The sequence below is a fragment of the Larus michahellis genome, chromosome 4 (assembly GCF_964199755.1).
Source record: "Larus michahellis chromosome 4, bLarMic1.1, whole genome shotgun sequence".
NCBI lineage: Eukaryota > Metazoa > Chordata > Aves > Charadriiformes > Laridae > Larus > Larus michahellis.
The window spans coordinates 81,308,661-81,321,494 of NC_133899.1; the positions used below are offsets into that span (position 1 = coordinate 81,308,661).

The 12,834-nt window shown below is 42.0% G+C and overlaps 1 protein-coding gene across 2 annotated transcripts in view; it reads right to left on the reverse strand.

Moving 5' to 3' along the window:
- DENND2B (DENN domain containing 2B) overlaps positions 1 to 12,834 on the reverse strand; it is a 180,156-nt gene that overhangs the window by 134,046 nt on the left and 33,276 nt on the right. Inside the window, exon 2 of one of the 2 annotated variants that reach the window (XM_074585905.1) lies at positions 4,623 to 4,711. The gene's annotated coding sequence lies outside the window, so the exon portion shown is untranslated. Of the gene's footprint in view, positions 1 to 3,973; positions 4,221 to 4,622; positions 4,712 to 12,834 lie in introns of those variants that run through there. The other variant, XM_074585906.1, reaches the window with a different exon arrangement.

Consider the following 12,834-nt stretch of genomic DNA (forward strand, 5'->3'; position numbering starts at 1 on the left):
CAAGAGCAGCACCTGCCTCTTCCAGGTCTGCCTGCAGCTAGTATGGTCAGGGGACTCTACCAGCAGTAGGTTCATTTTCAGCCTGAAAAAACATTTTAAAAAGCCTCTCAGGCTTTTAAGAGAAAGAAGAAGTTTAAATCACAGACCGGAAGCCTTAATTATAATGGATTTGTGTGAAAGTTGCCAGATCTCTCCCTGCTTTGTGATCAGGGCCGTGCCAAGAGTCTGCTTTGTGTCACACTAGCAACTGTGTTAAGTTCAGCAAAGTAACTGGGTCAAAGATGCAGAAGCAGAACAGAGATCACTGATTAGCGCTAATGAGAGACTGCATTGCAGAGCAGAATGACAGTGCAATCATTTCAAAGTTCTTGCTGTAACTAAAGGTAGCCACACTCATATTCAGTGTAAGCTGCTCAGAACAAATCCTTTTGCACATCACATTTTACACCTTAGAAAGTCACTTAGAATCACCATGACCAGAAAACAGCACATGAGAAGAAACAACTGTGAGAGCTAGTTGCTCATACTGATGGAACTGAAATTAACTTACAGAAAATCAGAAAATACTTGAGCATCCTCATGAGCAGCTCTTCTAAATATCCAGTATTCTTGTTTTCAATCAATTAATTCCATCTGTTGTGGTTATAAGGTTACAGATGGAGAATACTGATCTTATGTTCAGGAATTTAATGGTGCATCTGTCCACAACTGTAGCACCAGGTGTCCTGAAGATGACCTGACCTTCAAAGAAAACAGCAGAAACAGAGACAACGACAGTGTTTTTCAAGTGTCTCACAGACTTTCCCTAAGAAGAAAAATCGAAGGGACTAGAGTTATTTAGAGAAGGGAGTAAGAGCAGAAACAAGTATTGAATGATACAGACAAAGTCAGTCCTAAGCTTCTAGATAGACTCAGCTCATTCGCAAACAAAGCCGTATATTTCCAAGTAATAAAGACAAATATGTGAACATAGCAATTAACCTGGAACTCACTGCAACAGACAACAGGAAATCATATGCTGTCAACCTACGGATAGAGGGAATATAAACTGTTACACAAAAGATGATCTTACGCAAGATAAACTAAGCAATTAAAACTTTATAACTCAGAATATAAAAATTACTCATTAGATAGTCAAGGAGAGAGAAGAAAAAAGATTTCTACCATGCCCTTTCACTTTCCTTCTAAGTGCAATGAGACAGGACACAGCTAATCCTATCAAAAAACCACTTTAACCTCTCTGGAAAACTCAGAGCCACTGACTATCCACAGACAGAATGTGGGCATATGGTGGATGCATGTGACCAAACAGATTTATATCAGCACAACAACATAAAGCAACTCTCTTCAAGATACAGAAATGAATGCACTTATAAAGTGACCACTACAGCAGTCTGCAAATGTTGGGCTAAGGACCACTGAGCACCTGTCCACAGGAGCTGTGTTGAGTATGGAGCCGCTACAGACTGCTGCAAGAACTCCTTGCGCATTACCAGGTATAGCAGCAGCCTTCTTGAATTGCTTACTCCCTTAATGGATGAAAAAACCCAACGTGCTAATGCCTATGCGGCTGGTTACATTTATGCCCAAGCACAGTAGGTCAGCTAGCTAGAAGGTATCTTGTTATAAGTGTAGTTATAAACGTATTTTGATTTTTTTTTTATTTTTTATATTTTCCTACTGATAAGTTATACAAGCTTCATTTGGAACGATCCAGAATTCTGGGACATGCAGAAATTATATTAAAGGACTACGGGAATGATGCTTTGTATGACTTCTCAAAGTAACATGTAAATACTACAACACAGACCATTACGGAAAATGCCACTCAGCCAGGAAGACTGGGAGAGAACTCACCAGACTTCCTTCCGCACCACATCACAGAACAGACAAATGCCAAAAAGTAACTGTTGTCATTGGAATGCCCAGTATGCAGCACCTTGCAGAGATCTCTCAGGAGTCTCAAACTGACCATCTGCAAAATGTAAGCACTTAAATTCAGTGGTTCTGATTTTGAAAATCATAATCTCTGTCTCATATAATAGCATAATAGGAATAATAAAAAGGAATAGTAAAAGGAATAATAGCATTTTCCTGCAAATGAGGCTTAAACTTGGGTAATCATCACTATGTTCTTTCTTACAGAGGGGGATGGTTCCAATTAACAATCCAGCTCCACGGATATTTCATTTCTAGTGAAGAACAGCACCAGGATTTCTTATTAAACTGGTCCCAATCATCAAATGGATGAAAAATTATTTTTTCCAATCGCTTAACCAGGTTATTAATGGATATTCACTAACAGCCGTATTTTATTTACGGAACCAAGCCAGTCAAATCTGGTAGGCAAGAGGGGGACACAAAGTGTTAGACTGTACTGATCAGCCCTCCGTTTGCAGATGACAGCTGTTAGTTCTGTACACATATTGTAGAAAGAGTGCCTGCTCCAGGACAGCTTGCTTCTCCCTCATGACTGTTCTACTGGCAGATCACAACAATAACAGTGTTTTCCACCTAAAGTCTTCCTGGAACTCCTCCCTAAAGCACAGCCGATATTGCTCTTTAACCAAGGAACAATTTGCACACACAGACACACACACACTCAAAACCAACAATCATTTGTGAAGAGGGGAGGTGGGATAGAAGGATCCGATTTCTGTTCACTGCACTTTCCCCCTCTAGGACAATTTTAGAAGAAAGCGGAAATAAGCACCACCACTAGCTCCAGCGTGTTTAGCAGCCATGCTGAAAGCCAGTCAGCAGCGCCTGGCATTGTTTGGAAGAACACAAAAGACCTTCTGTTTGGAAAGTTCAAGAAAAAAAACGGAGAGCCTGTGGCCTGGTCCTACAGTCAAAAGACTGAAACAGAGGCTGAGAAGTTCTCGGGCAGAGGCTGATCTGAAGCCTTTTGAAGCTGACAGGAAAACTCCCATGGACTCCAGCACGCTTTGGATCACGACTGAAATGCACAGAAGGGAGAAAAAACAGCAGGAAAGTAGAAAAGAGCATCTGCTTCAAGGGAGTTTAAACGACACGGGGTAACCTAATCTTCTCATCATGGTTATCAGTACAGCGTGTTTTTGTGATGTTCGAGCAACTAGGATTATATCCATTTTCTAAGTCTCTTCATTAGGACATAGCAATTGTACATTAATCATTAGGTATTTTTCCACTTAAAACGCTATGCGTGCTACCCTGATGTTGGCTGTTGAACACGGCATTTAGCAAATGTCTCTGAGGAAAGAAGGGGAAAAGATCCTTTCAAATTGCTGAACTTATGAAAGTTTTTTGCTTTCTTCCCCCTCGACCCTCTCCCAAAAAGGCTGGTTTAAAGCCATGAAAAATACAGTCCAGGACTGAAAACCTTGCTAAGAACAATGCTTCCAGCATCATCTATTCATAAGCAGCAGCTTGAGACAGAGCCCAACCCAGAAGAAACTCTTTAGCAGTGCATTCTCCAAACATTGCTAAAGGATCCCAAGTGAGTGGAGGTTCCAAATCCTCTGCTTAATTACGGTGCAATTAATTTTCTCATTAAAGATGAATATAGGAGAATCCAAGAAGAAAGAAATGTCTTCTGAATTCTGTAACACTTCTATAATTATTTTCTTGCATATAGGAGTAATTGTTGCATTGGTTTTAAAGTTTGGAAGTTTGGTGCTCTCTAGGTCCTAAATGACTTTTTCTGGGAATTAATTTGTTAGAAACATTTTATTAACACTTCTTGCAGTCTTTGCACAAGATTCAACAAAGAGCCAAAGTATCTTTTTTTTTTTTCCCAAAAATGCAGGATGTTTCCTCTTTCCCTAGCTAATAGAATCCAACTGTTGCCGCATGACATCATTCCCCAGAGCCAGGGAATCCAAGCTCACTCAGCCGCTCGGCTGGGAGTAAACACCACGAGGGGAAGAAAAAAAGAACCACCAAACTTTAAAATGTGAGGAAATAACATTAAAAAGGCAATTTTTGTTACCTGTAATTTGGAGCATTTCCCTTTCCACTCCATTCTCAGATTTGTATTTCCCAGACAAAACTGTCTTATTATCTGAGGCAATCAGAAAATCAGTCGTTTCGCGTCTAATACCTGCTGTGCTTCCCACAACTCCTTCATGTGACCTTTTGCAGCACTGATTCCAGCTAAAATGATTGCAGAGAACACAGACTGGCCCGGCCAGTTGTCATGGAGATATCTCTCTCTCTCTCTTCATACGCGCGCGCGCATACACACACACAGATTTAAACAATTCTGGGAGGCATCCACAAAACAGCATGCCTTTTCATCAGCAAAGTTTTTGAAGCATTCCACCCCTCCTCCAAGCCCTCCCTAGAGTCAGCCCAGGAAGCTGAGCTTCAGTCATGAATCGATTGTTGAAATTAGAGATATTGCCTTTTAAAAAAAGAAAACCACCACCGAACTTGTACTTTTTTTTCCCCAGGAAGGAACACAGAGCTGTTTGCTTGCCAAAGCTTTGAACTAAAAGAAAACCTATTGCATTCAAACCTGCGGGCTATTTGTCTTTGCCCAACTAGTTATGAATTTGATATCTGAAAGCACTAAGGCTTTGTTGAAATACAATCATGCTGATTACAAGAAACGCTGCTGGCATGGCCTGACTGCTTACCTTGCTGTTCTCCCAGTATCAAGCCAGTGACTTAATTAGCACAGGTATTCATTGTGGTCATTCAGGACTTCCTGTATTCTTTCATGTTTCTGTAATTAAGAAAAATGTGCAGGTCAGGAACATGCAACTAACAAACAAACAGAAAAAAAATCCCCCAGCCAAACACGACAAAACAGATACATTTGGAATTTTTTTCCTAGTGACTATAAGTTTATGCGCCTGTTACCCAAAACTCACTATCTCCCAGTTAAAGGACAAACCCATTTCAATGACGTTCACGAAAACGAAAACTGATTAATTTACCATATACACTGGCACCATGGTTGCAAAACAAAACTTATTCCAAACATAAATACACACAACATTTTTTCCTTTGCAAAAAAATTCTAAATTAATCCCCATCAACGTCATATAGGAAAGCCTGGACTGATAAATCAAGAGAACAAAAAATACTTTTAAAAAAAGAAATAAAAAGAACATTTAGTAAGGGAATTCAGTAAAAGGTATTTAGACTCAGAACAGCAGTGTGCTCAAGGCTTTTATGCATGGAGAAATAGCTTGGAGACTTACTGTTCAGAGGATTTAACTGGAGTCGGTCATTCAAAGTTTTAAAACATCATAAAAGATACTAAAGGGACTGCGTGAGACTGCTTTCCGCAATGAGTTGTATGAGCAACGGTCCCTCTAGTGGGCATAAAATTGCAAAGCTGACTATGTCATAACTAAGTAGAAAATCAATTTCTTTTTCTCTATCAACCGCTTCATGATGCTGTCATGATATTTCACTCCTGCATTAAAAACTTAAAATAAAATTAGCATATGTAACCCTTTAAATATTATTTAGGGAGCTGAACACAAGAAAACGTGTATATTCATTACCTAATCAACACAGCTAGGTTTATAAACGAGGAGATCTAAAAGAGTTCCAATGCATTATTCTTCTGGTTGCGCTTGTAACATGATAGCAAAGGTGAGATTAAAAAAACCTAGACGTAAGATAGCTGAGATGTCTTATGGGAACACTCGTCTCTTCATATAACTATTATAAGAAATAAAATACACTGGACCATATTATTGACTGTACTTCTGAAAACACTACATTTAGTGAATGACAGAGCTCCCAGCGGATTGTACAGTTAAACCACCTCTCTATCAAAAACACTACCCAAAGGCATATACATGAGACATATTTTACACCGTTACCAAAAAAGGCATGCAGTCTATTCACATGTAGATGAATATAAGACGACAGCTACTCCAGCTGTCAAGAATCCAGAAGATGCTGAAATGACATCACATGAAATAGTTTTTCTAGACATGAAAGCACTATATGCTAATCTTGCAAGTTCACACTAAATTCCCTTAAGAATGCAGTAGGGAAGCTCAGCAGAACCATAGGAGACAAATAGTATCATAGAATGGTTCGGGTTGGAAGGGACCATAAAGATCATCTAGTTCTGACCCCCCTGCCATGGACAAGGACGCCTCCCACTAGACCAGGCTGCTCAAAGCCTCATCCAGCCTGGCCTTGAACACTTCCAGGGATGGGGCATCCACAACTTCTCTGGGCAACCTGTTCCACTGTCTCACCACTCTCACAATAAAGAGCTGCTTCCTAATACCTAATCTAAATCTATCCTCTTTCAGTTTAAAAACGTTACCCCTCATCCTGTCACTACACTCCCTCATAAAAAGTCCCTCCCCATCTTTCCTGTAGGCCCCCTTTAAGTACTGGAAGGCTGCTATAAGGCCTCCCCAGAACCTTCTCTTCTCCAGGCTGAAAAAGCCCAACTCTCTCAGCCTGTCTTCAAAGGACAAGTGCTCCAGTCCTCTCATCATCTTTGTGGCCCTCCTCTAGACTCACTCCAACAGGCCTCTGAGCTGGACGCAGTTGTCCAGGTAGGGTCTCACAAGAGCAGGGTAGAGGGGCAGAATCACCTCCCTCGACCTGCTGGCCATGCTTCTTTTGATGCGGCTCAGCATACTGTTGGCTTTCTGGGCTGCAAGTGCACATTGCTTGCTCATCTTGAGCTTCCAATCACCCAACACCCCTAAGTTCTTCCTCAGGGCTGTTCTCAATCCATTCTCCACCCAGCCTGTATTTGTGCAGCACCTTGCATTTGGCCTTCTTGAATTTCCTGAGATTTGCACAGGCCCACCTCTCAAGCCTGTCAAGGTCCCTCTGGATGTCATCCCTCCTCTCCAGCCTGTTGACCGTTCCACACAGCTTGGTGTCATCAGCAAACTGGCTGAGAGTGCACTCAATCATAGAATCATTTAGGTTGCAAAAGACCCTTGAGATCATTGAGTCCAACCATCAACCCCATCCTACAAAGTTCTCCCCTACACCATATCCCCCAACACCACATCTAAACGAGTCTTAAACACATCTAGGGATGGTGACTCCACCACCTCGCTGGGCAGCCTATTCCAGTGTCTAACCACTCTTTCTGTGAAGAATTTTTTCCTAATGTCCAGCCTAAACCTACCCTGCTGCAGCTTGAACACATTCCCTCTTGTTCTATGAGAAGAAACCAGCACCAACCTCTCTACAATGTCCTTTCAAGTAGTTGTAGAGAGCGATGAGGTCTCCCCTCAGCCTCCTCTTCCTCAAACTAAACAGTCCCAGCTCCTTCAATCGCTCCTCGTAAGAGTTATTCTCCAGGCCCTTCACCAGTTTCTTTGCCCTCCTCTGCACTCGCTCCAGCACCTCGATATCTCTCTCATATTGAGGGGCCCAGAACTGGACACAATACTCAAGGTGTGGCCTCACCAGTGTTGAGTACAAAGGGACAATCACCTCCCTGCTTCTGCTGGTCACACTATTTCTAATACAAGCCAGGAGGCCATTGGCTTTCTTGGCCACCTGGGCACACTGCTGGCTCGTGGTCAGCCTCTTGTCAATTAGAACCCCCAGGTCCTTTTCTGCTGGGCAGCTCTCCAGCCACACTTCCCCAAGCCTGTAGCGATGCATGAGGTTGTTGTGGCCCAAGTGCAGGACCCGGCACTTAGCCTTGTTGAAGCTCATACCATTAGCGTTGTTCCATACCCAAGTCTCTCTGTAGAGTCTCCCTATCCTCATGCAGATCAACACTCCCGCTTAACTTGGTGTCATCTGCAAACTTACTGATGATACACTCTATGTTATCAAGATCATCAATAAAGATGTTAAACAGAAATGGTCCCAACACTGAGCCCTGAGGAACACCACTTGTGACCGGCCGCCAGCTGGATTTAACTCCATTAACCACCACTCTTTGGGACCATCCATGCAGCTAGCGCTTGATCCAGCAGATCGTAATACCACTGTCCATGTTGCTGACAAAGACGTTAAACAGCACCAGTCCCAGTACGAACCCCTGAGGAACATCACTCATCACTGGTCTCCACTTGGACATAAGCTGTCAATCACAACTCTTTCAGTGCAACCATCCAGCCAATTTCTTATCCGCTGAGTGGTTCATTCATCAAATCCATGTCTCTCCAATTTAAAGACAAGGATGTTGTTCGGGACTGTGTCAAATGTTTTGCACAAGTCCAGGTAGATGATGTCAGTTGTTCTTCCCTTATCTGCCAATGCTGTAACCCTGTCATAGAAGGCCACCAAATTTGTCAGGGACAATTTGCCTTTAGTGAAGCCATGCTGACTGTCACCAGTCACCTCCTTACATAAAAAATTATGACATGTTTTTGTCTTGAAAAGTTCCCTTTGGTGTATGACTGAGTTATACTCATCACATGCTGTATGCAGGCACAGTTTCAGCAGTGTAACTGGGGAAAGAGGGGGACTGGTAACTCCTCCCAAGAAAGGAATGTTTTACCCTACATCACTGCAAAGGGAGTGCTCAAAGACATGGAAGTAATAAAAGAAAAACAACCTAGGAATCGATCAATGGACAGACAAAATGGTTGATCAGTCTCAGATTTTCTATAGACCCCATTACTGGTAGCATGCGAGTATGTACCAACCATCTGCATCATGTCCCACCCCAGAGTTTATCACAAGGCTTTGTAGCACTTCATTAGGTGACCACATCTGCACATACGGCAAGGATCTCAGGGGAGCATGCAAGCTAGTATTTATAAACAATTGAAAAAGCTCTTTGCATTACATACACACTCAGTTACAGTTTAAAGTTCCAAGCAAAACAAATGAAGTCATTAAAATACATTATGTATGCACAAACATGTGCATACAAAAAAGCACAGTAGTAACACTATGGCACAAGCTTTTGTCTCGGGCAGGTGACTACCACAGAAGCACATTTCTGTTCTAAGCTTCATGAATACACTCCCAATCAACAACTTGCCAAAAAGTGAAATATTTTGCTCAGATTGGCTCCAGTGAAACAAGAGTCATTCCCACCTTTTACTTTCTTCTCATTGGGCTTTTCTGTGAGCATATAAACATATCAGAACAAAATTTAGGATCAGGACAGAGTTTAGCATCATAAACAGAGGACATGATGAACAGTTGATATTTGGTTAATTACAGCGTCATGGCTACACTGCGATCAAAAAGCATTAGAATACATACCCTCATCCCCTGCAGAAGACAGATAATCCATTACTCACACATTGCTGATGTTAGTTTCTTATTACCAATACACTTCCCATTTCTGACTGGTTGAACACATTCCTTCCTATGCTCTGTGGTCAGAAGCGCAGGATGCAGAAACCACGTGACACACGCAGGAGCGGACACGCACTGAAAAGGATGAGTGTGCAGTGAGAGAGTCCTCACCGGGGCACACCTGGCGTCTCTGCCCTTCAGACTGGAAAGGGAAATATGAGCCGCTTTCTCCACAAACTGCATGGTCTGAGATTCTTTACTGAATGCTTTCCAAATCAAGCAGCCATTATCAGCAACAGGAAAGGAAACAAAAATCAGATTTGCTCCTAAATGGCTCATGAAATTTTAACACTTTCTGTAGGTAAAAACGCATCATCTACTTTGGGATTTAAAAAGACAAAACTAGAGATGAGCTACAGACTAAGCTGCCCACAACAACAGCACAAATCTCTGGTAGGTGTAAACAGAGATTAATCACTGCACGAACTTCAGTAACATTTTCCTTTGCATTTTTTAAATAAAATGAAGTTCCACATAAAAATACGCTTGTAAAATGATTTATGATTTTTCCCCCTCCTCAAATAACTTTCTGACCTTCAAAAGGGCTTCTGCCCCTTTCCATAGAAGATGGTCACCTTATTTCTCTCTCTCTCATGTCATCTCTCCACCACAGTTACTGACCATCTTTCCAACGACCTCAACAGATATGTATCTGTTTGGACTTAGATAAATTTAAGACTCAACAGCAAAAAGTGAAGCTTGAGTACCCTTTCACAGCACATTTTTAACCCAATACCATGGAAAGGCAAGTGCCTGCAGCTCCTGCTGACCTCACTGGGAAAGGCAGAGAGCTAGGCAGCAGCACTTCCTCATCACCAGGCAGTGACTTGCAGAGGTATGGAAATAAGGGAAAAGTCCCCAACCAGCTCACAATAGTAGTGCATGTGTGCACTACAAAAACTGCTCCTGGTGCTTCATTTAGAGGCCTAGCACTCAGTACTTTGCATAGGGCTTTCTGTGACTACCAGGTGGGACGAGATGATGACATCCAGGGCAGCAGCCACCATACCCCTCGAAGCAGCATCACACCACTGAATTCTTTGAATTAACAGTCCAGAGCACTGGCCTTTATTGTTAGCACTCCAACACAACAGCATAAGAGCACAGCAATAAAACAAGTAGCACAAGATAACATCTCTGACCCCAAAAGCATCGTTCTACACTAAAGCGAATAAAACTTCCACTGACTTCAGTGACATTAACTTCAATTTTACCGCACTGCATCATGTTTTGCTGGGGTTGTGGTACCATAGTAAGTAGTACATAAGTATATCATAGCCCTGCAAACAATAGCAAAGGAGTTGGCCCAACATACACGTTCCCTGGTTGCAACGGGACACAGGTGTAGGTCTAAGATCACTCAGCAATGAGCTTGCTTTCTTCCCCCATTTCAGCATCAGATCTTACCCATGGAGTATTTCCACAACTCTCTCTTCTAGCAGGAGAATTAAAAGTTTCCATGACCTCTTTAGTAGCCCAACGAGGATCATGTTTGAAGCACTGTACCAATTTCACTAACCCAGAAAAAGAAAAATGTGTCTGTATATATATATATATATACACACACACTATACGTATATAGGAAATTACTAATCATAGCTGTGCACTCTTTGAGATGCTGCCAATCCCTTTATAGTCCTATATCCCATTTCAGTTTGATCTTATTCTGCAAATGAAAGCCTGCCATACTTGGGTCTGACCCTGACATCTCAACTGTGTGCAAGACAAAAACTTTAGACAAAAGTTGCTACATGATTCAGTGAAGATAAGAGGATATCTGTACCTGGGGGCTCATGACAAGAAGTTGACACACTTTCGACTGCTGTGTAAACACTCATTCGGAAATAAAGTGCCTTAACTTTGTGGCTATTATTTTTTTAGGCCCCAATTCAGCAAAGCACTTAAAACACTGACTTCAAAAGAACTTAAAAATATGCCAAACATGTGCTACAATATTTTACCAAAGTGATGCTTTAGTAATGTTGTGTATTTCAGAAGGGAGAGATGGAAAGAGTTTTTATTTGGCAATTAAAGCTTTAAGAAGTTGTTTGCTGATATAACTGGGACACATTCCCCATGCTAAACCCACTAATGAGGTCGAAAATCTGCTGAGCAATAAGCTGAATAATTCCTTAACAGAACAACTTTAAACCAGAACAGTGTGGAATTAACTCATGTAAATGCCTGGTTTGAGAATTATCCATACCTATGGTCTGATTCATGACAGGAGACATATATTACAGCTTACTCTGCCAGGAAAGCAGTGCAAAGCCAAATAAGCCATACAAACTGGCTCTGGGCCCAGGCAGCCAATTCAGCCAGCCCTCAACATCCCAGTGCTGCAAATTGTGTCAGATGGCACCAGGCCAAGGCACAAGCCAAGCTAGAGGGATAACCAAAAGGTGGGAACCTCATGTAAGAAAGTCCTTCTGCTCCTTAACTCTCCAGAGCCAGCCCTGTCTGCAACCCATCTGCACTCCAGTCAACACCCTTCCTGTGCATGGCTGTGTTGTATCCCAGGCATGCCTGAAAAGGAAAGACAGGAAGCTGTAGGACCACAACTGATGGAGGGAGGAATCCCCCAAGGGGAGAGTATTTGTCCTCTCTGGACAAAACAAGAAAATTTTGCCATTTATAGGTGTTAGTGTCTTCCTATACATTTTTTTTTTAATGCATATATCCCCATCAAGCGTGGATTTACGTCCCAAAAAGAAGGGCAAATGAGACAAGCAGGCTTCCTCTGGGAATTAGCCATATCAGGAGATATGTCAATGAGTTGCTTGAAATTCCACAGGAATTCTGATTTGACCCTACGTGAATGCGAGATACTCAGTTTGTCTTAGTTCATTACTGTTTCTTTTAAGTAAGAGCCAAAGGACAAGTTTCTGTTGCCCTTGTTCACAGTATACATCCTGCGACATGAGATGCTACACGTGGGACTAGAAGGCAATTTAAAAAACAGATCTCCTCACACCTGGAATTGCAATGCAAGCAGGACACACATGAATATAACTCCGCGAGGACTAAGTCTTGTATGCATCTGAGCAACTGCTGCAAATCTTTGACTTAATGGGAACAGAGGGGCAAGATCCTTCTCAGAGCACATAAATGATAAGAATACAGAACCTTTAAGCCAAATCCCCACCTGAAGAGGCACTTTACAAATTGTTGTCAAGGTAGCCCTTCCTGTACTTGCATTCAGGTAGTCAGACAAAGATGATGCTGTCAAGAACCATCTCTACTGTTATATTGGCTATGGAGCTAATAAAGGGAAGAGGTCCTCTTAGCAAAGCAATGGGCATGACGACAGGCACATTCAATAATGCAGCGCTGGTTTCTGAACCAGAATATGGGTGGTGGTTTGATTTTTTGCATTTTTCCCTCACTGCAAAAGAGCTCTTACTTTAAACCCCAAATGGAAAATAAGAGGGCCTAAGGCTGAGCACCCAGTAAGATATCACCTTGTTTACAGGAGAAAAATCACAACCAATATCACTGTGCACTCTTTGAACTTCTAAATAAGTAAATAAATAGATAAATAATGACAACATGTTTCGTGATTCCTTTCGATTGCCAACT